The sequence below is a fragment of the Toxotes jaculatrix genome, chromosome 17, assembly GCF_017976425.1.
Source record: "Toxotes jaculatrix isolate fToxJac2 chromosome 17, fToxJac2.pri, whole genome shotgun sequence".
NCBI lineage: Eukaryota > Metazoa > Chordata > Actinopteri > Toxotidae > Toxotes > Toxotes jaculatrix.
This window is the reverse complement of record NC_054410.1, coordinates 7447604-7459867: the sequence shown is the minus strand read 5'-3', so window position 1 is coordinate 7459867 and position 12264 is coordinate 7447604.

Below are 12264 nucleotides of genomic sequence, written 5' to 3'. Positions count from 1 at the left end.
ATTATTTCCTTCCCCACTGTCCCCTCATCTCCCTCCCCCTCTTTTTTATTATTTCTGCCTCCCTCGCTGTCCTTCCCCCTCCGTTACTTCTTATTTAATTTCACTTCGTTTTTACTATCCTACCCCCCCACCCCCTCGATCCTCACTTCATCTCTTCCCCGTTTCCTTTCTCTCTCCTCTGTCTGTCTGTTTAATGGGAGCACTGACCCCATTACGAAGCGTTGGTGCCACGAAGTGGAGGAGGAAGAGGAGGAGAGGGAAGGAGGAGCAGGAGGAGGAGAGGATGGGAGGATGGATTGCGTTCTGTGTGTTTGAATGGGATGATTAATGAGCATCGCCTCCAGAGGGTGTTATCCCTGCTTCGGACCAGCAGGGACACCACTGGGTCACCTCTGGTCAAACACACACACACACACACACACACACACACACACACACACACACACACACACACACACAGCTCTGATACACACTGACGCCATGCACAGAAAAGCTAACACACTCCGCAAATACACTGCAAAGCAAGCGCACACACACCTCACACACCCGTCACTGCTGACATTATCATTAACAATGGTGGGACAATGGGATCGAGGGCCACAATAGCAAACACAGCCCAGAAGCTGGGAGTGTTCACAGTTCATGAGCTGGGTGCTACGCGACTCACTGCTGCTGCTGCTGCTGCTGCTGCTGCTGCTGCTGCTGCTTGGGCAGATTTCCTCCTCAGGCTACTAACTCTTTCGTTTCGATTCACTTGCACATATGTGATTGATTCAATTGGATGACTTGATTTAATCCTGAATCTAAATATTGAAATCTTGACATTCTCTTTGTCAGCTTCCTAATAACGAGCATGGTTCTGCAACAAACGATTATTTTCAATATTGATTATTATGCTAATTATTTTTCGATCAATACAGTCATTGTTTATTCTGGTGGATGTTAAATGCTTTCTGTCATGACTTGCTTTGAGAGCTGAAAACATCTTCATGACCCTCAACCCACTGTGGTGGTTTAAAATGTATCTGTCATTCATATAGTGGAAATTGGTATCAAACAGGAAGTGGTGGAGCCCACCATTCCTGTGTTGGATTCAGATTGCCTACCCGGGCACAAGGGATTCACAGGAAAACAACGCAGCATGTAATCCAGCCTAGTTTTATCTCCACAATAACAGCCTCACTGTTTACTGTTCATTTTCTTTTCACTGTGTCAGAGTTGTATTAAGTTAAACATCATATCACAGTCCTTCACATTTAAAACATACAGCTGGCAAAACACAGGATGACTTTTATTGTGAAGGAGCCACAGGAAACACAATGTGTTTGTCCACGGGTTTATCTGGATTTTGTTTGGCTGCACTGGAAACAGATAATACTTGTGTTTCTGAGAAAGTAGCTGCTCAAGCAGAGTCTGCTGTGGTTTTAAACTGCACTTGCTTGTACCACGGTTGCCATGGGCAAGGACTGAAAACTTAAGGATTAAAGAGCATAAACAAGTTTGAGGAGTTTACCGGCTTAATTGCATTTTAACGTCTCTATGTGTCGTCTCTAGAGTGGAGTTTATTGGGTGTGATCTGCGTGATCTGCTGCCTCAAAGGTCTCTCCTCCTCCTCCCCTGTGATGTTGACAGTGAACCTGTGAGCCAGATGGGCTTCATCTTTGCCTGATGAGACACCAGTCAAAAATCTGTCTGATTTGACAAGTTACCGCTTCCAATCAATTATGCTGTGTTACTTAGTTTTAGCTACTAGTTAATTAGATTTACAGTTTCCTTTCAGAACCTCCACACTGGTAACAGGATGAGTTGGTGCTCACAAGCACTGGGTGCGCTGCCCTTTGGCAGACCTCCAGATGTTCAGTCAATCAGAGGAAAGTGGGCTTTTAAGGAGGCCTGAGCTAATATTGCCTGGGGCTGCATAACAGGCAGTTTGAGAAAAATAAGGACTTTTTTAGAACCGTGAATCATGCAAAGCTACTCTAGTGAAGTCCCAGAATAAAAATATAGAGTTGGAAATGAGCATAATAGGTCCTCTTTAAGTTCTATTCCAAGTTTTTGTGTCTAGTCATTCCCCATGCCCCGCAGTTTGAGTTTATAAAATGCAGAATAATAGCGGTACAATTTTCCAGACCCCAAAGTGATGTCTTCACTTTGCTTGTTTTATCCAATAAATTGTTCAAAACCCCAAAATATTCAATTTAGAATCATATGAAACAGAGAAAATCAGCAAATCCTAACTTTTGAGAAGCTGAAACCTGAAACGCCTAGCATTTTTTGCAGATTATCAATTGTCAATTATCAAAATTGTTAGCAATTTATGTTCTTTTGATTGACTAACTGATTAACTGGCTAATTGTTTCAGCACTACAGAGCACTTCAGGATGTGATAGATTATATAGGCCTTGATTACAATGTTGTTTTGATGATAAAAGAGGAATTAGAGTGACGCCGTAGGTGTTTCTGGAAGGTGTAAAACCTCTGTTTGAAAATGCTGTTTGGAGTCTGCTGTGTTTGCCCTCATTTTTATTTTCCTCTTTCATTTCGTCACTCCACAGGACATATTTCTTCTGCCTCTCCCCCACTGTTTCTGCCTCTATAGAAACAGCTCTCATGTACTTCAGCCACATGTGGACAGTTGATGGCAAAATGAATTTCACTCATTCACACAATGATGAGAGACGATGGGAGACTGAGACACTGCTGATGTTGACTGCAGCAGTTGAGGATGCTGCAGTAAATCATTTCAAAATATTATTAAGCCATCCAGATCCCAACCAAATGCTCCACCGGTCTCTATTCTGCATTTTTCAAGCTCGACAAAACTTCTCATGACAGCAGATTTGCAATTATAAGTAAGATTACCCTGCGACTTCGCAAGAGGTTAGAAGGATGCAGATACCCAATTGTTGAATCGAATAAATACGCAGCAAACTACCCGAAAACTGCACAGCTGAGCAGACTCAGCAGACCAGAATGTGCTGCTCTGTTCAACTCATTCCAACCCAGAAGGGCTTTTTAAATGTTGCAATGTAAATGCAGCATTAGCACGTCCATGGCTCTGCATGTAGACCGAGTCTGTGCCTTCTGTTATTCAAATAATGGGCTGGTTATAAAACAGCACACACATACACGTTCACAACATCCAGTTTTACCGGCTGTCATGTGAGAGGTACTGAAGGTTCAGGAGCTTCTTTTTCTTTGCTTCCAGGTTCTCACAGTTTTACCTGTTAAACCTGTATTTCTCTTCACTCGATTATTGCTTTATCACACCTGACTGCCTCCGAGCTCTCATTCTCCGTCTCTCATTTCAGCATCATAGAAACACTGAACCGTACATTCTCTCCTTCTCCCTCTTTCCATCTCCTTCACTCTATTTAACTCACTGTCTTTTAACGCACACGTTGGAAATCTTTCTCTTACTCTCTTTCGCTCAAATCAAACAGTATATCAAAAAAAAAAAACTGAATTGGACACTGAGCACCTGTTTACTCTTGATCTTAGAGGTCAGCTCAGTCCATCCTCACTGGCCTGGGCTTTCATTTTCTTCAGCTGACTGTGCTAATCCACTTAGCAGCACAACTTCTGCTTTGCTCAGTCCTAAGCTCAGTTTCCGGAAAGCATCTTTGCATTTAATATCATCTCTCACTCCACTGTTTGTAGATTTCTATGCACAGAAATCATGGTTGTGTGCTTTTTGAAAGCCCCAGAATGAGCAGAAGAAATAATGTGACATTTCAGTTAAATCAACATTTTCATTTTACAGTATCCTCTGTTTTGGCAGGTCCTTATAAATTGTTGATCTCTGGCGTTTGCTGTCACTGGAATGTGATAATGTCCTTTTAGGTTTTCACTGTGTCGCCCAAACAGGCAATTACCTCTGAGGAGTCACATAGTACTGGGACAATGTATAGCAGTTGTTCTGGTTTGATTCATGGACAGTATGTGTACAAAGCAGAGATCCAAGTCTAGTTCTCATAATGGTTCAGGCTTAACAATATGACTTAAAAATTCCCTGCTGGAGAACATATCATGCTAATAGTAAATTGGGGTGTAAAGGAACCAAATTAAATAAAAACACATTAAACAATCTTAATATTTTAAAACTGTGGGTGAAGTGTAAGTATTCTGCTTGGGTGTTGGTCAAGCATAGGTAATGTAGAAGAATAAAAAAAATGATGATGAGCTATAATTTGCTCATAGTGAGCCAAAAGACTTTTTTGGTTCTTAGTTGGTCCAGAGTTGAATTTTTGATGTACAACGAGCCCCTTTTTTCTTTAAAAACATAATTAATTCTATTTCAAATTCTCTCTTTTTGTTGTTTTATATTATTCTTTTAGGATGAACAAAGATGAAGAAGCTATTGCACATTATGAAGAATAACTTTGGGGTTGCCAAGTCAAAAAAGTTCTTTTGCTAAACAAAATAAAACAAAAACAAAACCTCATTCATTAATTGCTCAAGAACATTTTGAGCTATAGTATCAGCATGGCTCCGGGGAGCACAACCATCTGGTCAAAATTTCCAGTCGATCCACTTCTTTAGTTTATGGCTAAAGACATTCCCCTCAGCCTCAGTTATACTTTGTTTTTAGTGCTAATTAGCAAATTCTAGAAAGCACTAAACTAATCTATAAAGCATCAGTGAATAATTTATTAACTGTTAGTAATAAAGTTGTTGCTACTTAAAAAAGTTAAAGTTCTAAAGGATGCCTTATAAGAAAGTGGTACTCCAAATATGTGTGGTTCTGGTAATGATAAGCATCAGCTGGAATACGAATGTCCCTGCTTAGCTTCTTACATCATGGTCATATTAACAAGAATCAGAATCAGAATCATCTTATCACAATAAATCTGTTTAACAGATTGTCAGTCTCACTTGGCACAATGAGGCAGTGCTGCTTCATTTGACTAATAATGCAAGCTAATCTTTCTTATAATCTTTCTGACAACTTAACAAATCGCTACCTGTCAAATTTACAACATTTAAACAACATCAACAAGCAGCTAATATGTCTGACACAACAGGAGGAACTGCAGTGGCACTAGCTCAAGGCTAGGTTGGCACAAGCAGCTGAAAGAGCTGGCCTGTCTGAAAGTGTTTTTTCAGAAGCCTTTTGAAAGTTGAATGTAGTGTGAGTCTGTACATAACACATTTTTTTCTGCATTAGCCTAAGGTCCTTGAAGTCCCTGGATGCAAAGGTTTTAACTTATACGAATCCAGAGGAAGCCGGCCTGTAACCGACACAGCTAGTTAGGTTTCGATTCAGCGTCAAACACCTGTGACTCAAAGGCCCAAAATGTGATGCATTACTGGGCTGGAGGAGGCTGTAAAAAATTTACTCTGGTGGTCTCTGGTGGAAGCCAAACCAATCTTTGAAATGTGCTGAAATTTATTGTTCAAAAGACATTAATAACGAGCCAAATTTGAAGACAGCAAGGACAAGATTAAAAAATAAAGGTATAAAATCAATGTGTTTGCTACTCTAATACAAAATGAGTACAATCCAAGTGCCCGTGCCTGGTTCAAAATGTGAGGAATTTACTTCCCAACTGAGATATCCCCCTTGCTCTCATAGAGTGTGCTAAATTATCATTGTAGTAAAGCATATCACGGGTCATTGTAAATTCATGAATCACCTGCATCATCTTTGCTAGTTTTTTAATAGAATCAAATTTTTGTCGCCCTCACCAAGGGCAGATATCTTTAAAAAATTATGAAAGGATTTTCATTAAGTTTGGAGGACAGATGAAAGGCCCAGGGGAAAGAACAACCAATTGGATTTTCGTGGTAATCCAGGAATCTAGGATGTCCAAAATATTTTTAATCATTTTTTTTTAAGATGGTGAGACCATTGGAGATCGGTGCTTGAATCCAAAGATATGATTGATGTCTTTGTATGTACAAGTAAGATAATTAGTCATCAGTGGCTGAGGTTTGTGCTCCATGACTAGTTTCCAGTTTCAAGGTGATTATTATTTTTTCAGACCATTATTTTTAGACACACCAGCTTGGCTTTAGAGGTTGCAATGTCTGCCCCCACAGAGCTACCAGTGTGACTGTGATGTGCTAGATTGTAACCTAAAAACAAACATTGTTCTTAAACTCACCTGGTGAACAGATTCATCTAATGTCAGACTGGACTGCACAGTGCTAAATTTGACTGCAAGGAGTGATGCGATGAACAAAAACATGGCCAAAGGACAAAGGCTGGAAGCAGTAACAGCACCTACCCTAAAAATGTTACACTAACTTCTGCAGCAGTGATACTTTTGTTCGAGGCAGTAGATAAATGCTGAAGTCTCTTCTTTCCACTTTTACAGCACACACTCCCTGCTCTCTGGTGTTGCAGGGCAGTCTGAACTTTAGCTGGTGTCGAGGTGGATGCACCAGGCGGGGGCGGGTTGGAGCTACAGCTGGGAAGTGGAAGGAGAGGAGGTACGGCACCTGAACCTCATTAACCCTCTGTTTTGTTTTGGTTTTTTTGTTTGTTTTTTTTATATTCCCTCGGTCGATGTCAGCAGTTAGAAAAGTTTGGTAAGAGAGAACTGAGCTGTGGGAACAACACCTACTGAAAAAAAGCCTCTGTTTATATTACAGCCAAAGTGTCTGTTTGTATTATATCTTACTAGTCGGCGTGGCTCCCAAATGGCAAAGAGGAGTATGTCCCCCGACTGCACTCTGCATTGCTAAAGAGAATAAGCGCCATTGTAATAACTGTAAACATTATATTATCATACCTTCCAGAATACCATGAGTTCATGTTTTATTGAAGGCGTGGGTTGCTTGCAGCTTACATTAGGCTGATCCCCATTACAATGTGTAGCAAAAATTCAAGATATACTTGAAGAGTGCATTTAATGGTCAGGTCCAACTTTGGAAGGATTTATGTTGCTTGGTCACATGACACATCGTGAAGGACAAAATATTGTGTTGTCTGATCCTGATGTAAAAGGGTTAAAGATTTAAAAGTTTCTTCTGTCCTCTTGCCTTTATGCTTTTAAGTCCTATTTAAATTAAATTTAATGCTATTATTACTATGGCAAACTTGGTTTAAGTGCATCACTGATGGTTGAGGATGAGCTCGTCTATAATCTCACCGCCGGACAGGAGTTCCCATTCCTGCATTACCGGCTGTAATTTAATTGCCCTAGGATCTTCTCCATCCAGTTCCTTCATAAAATATTAGGTGTTTTAATGACGGTCAGACACATGAATGTATGCATGTGTACACACACAATCACACACACAATCACACACACACACATGCAACTGTACACACACTTTTAATGACAGCCAAGCACTAGCATTCCTTTTAATATTCATGCCTTTTACGTAACTTTTACGTAACTCTGGGATATGTGTACACGTTTCTACGTACGTGTGCGTGCTCCACGCGTGTGTGTGTGTGTGCATGGATGGGCGTGTGTGTGTGTGTAGTTTAGGTCTTTTCTCTGTAGTTTCTCTCATTATGAGAAAGCTCTTTAATGTTTGTCTCCCAGTGGAGAGGAGAAGGGAGAGTGAAAATGTTATTGCAGAGAGAGAGTGAGAGAAAAATGTAAGGGAGGGAGCCAGGCAGACACTCCTGCTCATGCAGTAAGATCTCTCAGATGATGACACCCATATTTGCCTTGCTAGCATCCGCGGGGGCACCTACACTCATGCATGGGGCTCGTCTGTCTGTCTGTGTGACCTCAGCAATAAAGTTGCAGATGATGGGGGAAGAATGATTGTGGTGTTTTACTTAAGAGGATAAAATGGCTCGGGGGGAGGAGAGGTAGAGGAGGCAGAGGAGGAAGCGGGGGGATGAGTGCGGTTGGGAGGAGAGGTTGGGGTGAGTGATAAGAGGAGGATGTGTGGATGAGAGGAGGAAAGGAGGGGGCAAACAGGTGAGATGGTGAATAAAAGAGGTTGAGGAGAGATGATAGCAGACTAGGAAAAGGCGAAATCTGCTCCTATCAGACTAACTGTACGTAACAGTGACCAGAGAACCTTCAGGATTGTGTGTGTGTTTGTATAGGGTGTTGTATATGTGTGTTTGTGTATGTTTGTGTCTGGGCACGCTCTGTTGGCCACTGATAACCCCACGGCAGTACTGTCACAGTCACGCTTTCACTCAAAGTCACAGCAGTGTGGCCATAGTCTATGTGTGTGTGTGTGTGTGTGAGTATCTGAGTGTGTGTTTGTGTCCATCTGCCTCTCCCTGTCGCTGTCTGTCTGCCTCAGCGTCAGTCTGTTACTATATTCCCTGATACCTCTCCAGTATCAGAGGCCATGATTTATAACGGCTCAGTGGCTGCGCGGGGAGTCCACAGATCGGGAAGAAGCTCAGAGTGTATCGCGCAGCTAACAGGAGCCTCGTGGCCATTACTCCTGCACAATAGCTGAGCAGCCAGCTGGGGTGCCAGGAGGTGCCTTGGTGGGCTGTCGTTGGACCAAAACAGAAAACAGAAAAGAGAAATTGGCGGTTGCTTTGCTCTTTGCCAAGGGCTTCTCAAAGTGCAACCCAAACCTGGGTGTTGATTTCACTTGCTAGAAGATAACAGGGAAAAGATAACAGAGACATATCTACACTTATGCTCTTTAAATGTTTATATTTTTAGACAACTCCAGGCATTTTCCTTTGTGTGTCCAATGAGTTTGATAACTCTTAGCAAAGGGAAACTGTGTAAATGACATAATTTGGAAAAAAAAAAATCCTTTACCAGCTGTCAGAGGTGCTCATTAAAATCACTTTTCTCCCCCTTGCCTGAGGGCAGATTTGACACAGTTTTCAATTTTTATACTCACAAATATTAATAGCAATACATATTAGCAGTTTGGTTTGAGCTCTTCACTTCTTTATGATTTTTTTTTATTTTGACTGATGTTTAATAATTATTGTATTGAGATTGTATGATTGCATCCTGTTATTATTCTACAAATTAATTATTCTAGGCAAACTGTAATTAAAATGCAATTAACAAATTAAGCTATTGAAGTTTGATCTAATGTAATGCATAATGATAAGTTTGTAGTTCACATTTTGAGAAAGAAAAAATTAAATCACACACAGCTACAAAAATATACAAAACAAAACAGAGTTATTTCCATTGTGGACTGTTTGTTTATTTTCTTTTTAAACCTAGGGAAGTCTTAAAGCATGTGATATATGCTTTACACAAGAATGCTAAAATGCTCGCAAAGTGACTATGCTAACAAGCTGGTGTTAAGCAGGTAAAATGTTCACAATCTTAGTTTAGCATGTTAGCATGCTAACATTTACTAATTAACACAGAGCACCGTACAGTTGATGCTGCTGAGGATATTAGAATTGCAGGTATTTAGCCATTAAAAGTAATGGACACATTCAAACTTTGACTTGAATGTCTACTCCCAGTTTCATTATAATCCATCTAGCAATCCTTGAGATATTTCACTCAAAACCACAAGCATTACTGAAAAATATCTGAAAATCCCCAAAATCAGTTGGATTCATCTTCAACATTATTTTGATTGTTATTTGACATTCTGAATACCGTTTCCATGCTGTGACAGATATCAGAAAAATCCTACTTATGGTCCTAATAATGATTTCCACTGCCATTTCACTGCATCCCACTGAACAATACCTCAAAGGTGATTCACTCTTTAGGCCTTTAAATGATTTAGATCAATTAAAGCAAACAGAAGTCCAAGCAGACTGATAATTTCACGTGGAGTGAACAACAATACCTTCGCAGTGCAAAACCTTCACAGTATTAGCAGTCGGTTTCCTCCGCTGAGCTGAATAAACCAACGGTGTGATTTCAGAATGTACTGTATTGTATCAGCTTGTAATATTGATCTGACCTCTTCATTTAGGCGATGTATTGATTGACCATGTTAGCTGCACTCATTTTTCATTTTGAGAAACTGGTGTTAAGCGTAATGAGGGCGCTTTACACAATAGGCACATGTGGACACAGTCAAGTTTTTAACCGTGCTAGTGGCATCTCAGTAACTATTGGATGGCTTGCTGTTAAATTTGGTACAAACACAGCCTTCGTTTTCATGAAAGCAGTAATAGTAGTAGATCTCTCTTAAATTGAGAGCCTGTTGCTTTCTCCTGCATCTTGTTGCTTTCTGCCTGGACAGCTTCACCTTTCTACTCACGTTTCTGGCTGTAGAAGAATTAGGATTATTCCTTTGAACTGACAGTGAACATGTCCATTGTGCAGTATAGAGTCAAAATATCTAAAAATCACTTCAGTGGTAAGCTTTCCTTGCAAGCTTTCCTCGTTGTCACACGGTGACCAAGGTGATTATCAATAGAATCTAAACGGCTTTCAATATAAATCACTGTCATTTGATCATGTAGGAAGAAAGGGCTGTTGAAGTAATTTTCTAATGCTAATGTACAGTTTCCATTTGCATCTGTGTTTGTGTATAATAATGTTTGCAATCTCATAAATGACCTCAGAGCAGTGGAGAAGCCTGAATCAAGGGCAGCTTGACAAGCACACTTGTCTGTAGCTAGCTATAGCTCGTCAATGGCTGGTAGTCAACCTGCTTTCAGAGACAATAGCCTACTGCAGCTACAAGAGGGTAGTAAATTATGAGATGAATGCAAACAGGAAATAAAATTTGGGCTTTTCTTTCAGCCAAAAATATTTCAGCCATTATTAGAAATCAAACAGGTCTCATTTGTCGTGTTGTGGTATTGCGTTTCCTGCAAACAGTTGCAAATGATGGAGAGGAACTAATCGTGGAAATCACTTTCAGTTTGTTTAAAGTAACAAAGCGTGGTACAGTAGCTTATAGCGTCAGATCTTAGTACATCTCCAAATTTGATTTTGTGTCTTGGGAAAAAACAAGGTCTTCAGTTCACAAATGATAGATTGAGACTGAGCTTGATGTTTTCAGAGCTAACTGTGAATGTCATCTGTGAGTAACATTTTAAACAGGAGACAAAGCCTGATAGAGAATGTGTCATTCAGTGGCACAAAGTCGAACTTCAGTTTCAGTAATACAGATGTAATCATTTTTTGTTTTTTGTTTTTTTGTATTGTGAAATAGTCTTTTCTTTATTTTAAGTACATGCTCATCAACCAAATTTGTCAATATAAAGACAGCATAATGAAGCTTTTTGTCATCTTGAGAATAACACATTTTAATGCGCGGTCTAGTTCACTGTCAGTAATTACAGTTTTGACAACACACAAATGTAATGGGGCTGGCGAATCAGAAAGCTTGGTAAGATTCACACTTTGTTTCAGTTCTCTGTTTTCTATTACCTTTCTGATTAGTTGGTGATGGATTGGTTTTTATTTTACTCCTGCATGTCTAAATTAATTTCAGGTTGCTGAGGGAACTTCACGCACTTCACAGTCCAGAACAACTGGAACTTAGACTAGGATTATAGACATGTTTGTGAAAGCTGTTCTACTTTATTTTTTTCTAGATTAAGTACAAACAGTTCAAACAGACAAAATATCATGTACAAGCTTCTAATGAGACTCATCCTGTACTTTTAGTGTTCTGCTGACAGTCCTCAGTGTGTTTCCTGCTCTGGCGGGATTAGTGACACTGCTGTTCTCATGTATAATAAATCATCTTCATTTCCGGAGTTGCTGTACTCTCCCCATGTTCACAGGCCAGTTGACAAAGCATCCTAGTGTTGGACACTTGTCAACTGGCTGTTTTAAATGAGAATGAGGTGGCACGGGGGGACTAAGAACCAGTCTGTGGGGGAGGGAGTGGCATGGGAAATCAGGAAATTATATCAGAAATGAATACAGCATTGAAACTTGGCACTGAAAGCATTGAAAGCCCCATCCCGCCCCGTTAGACACACGCCTGCAGTTCTCTGCAGTCGGGGAACCGCGAGACATTTTTCAGCCTCGATAGCAGCCAACTTACAAATAGCTGCCTGTTGTCCAAAACTGATGGAAGGTCAATTTGGTGGATCAAAGGGGCTCAACAGGAATAGGCTTCATGCCCCTGTAATTTTGTGGGTTTGAATCTGTTTCCTGATCTTTGCTGCATGTTATCCTTGCTCTTTGTCTACCTTTTCCTGCTTTTCCTCACATCTTTTCTGCCTCTTTCTGCTGCACACCATCTGTAATGTTGCAAAAATACCATGAAATATGTCATTGAAATATTTTCTTGTAACTCACACAAGCCTGAGTTAGAAAGATTTGGTTATGAAGAGTTTTATATTTTGACCTGAAGCACGAGGCTTCTTTTTCTCCCTCTACTTCTTCTACTTGGTTTTTGCTATCAAGTTTTTTCAGTGTTTCAGGCTCC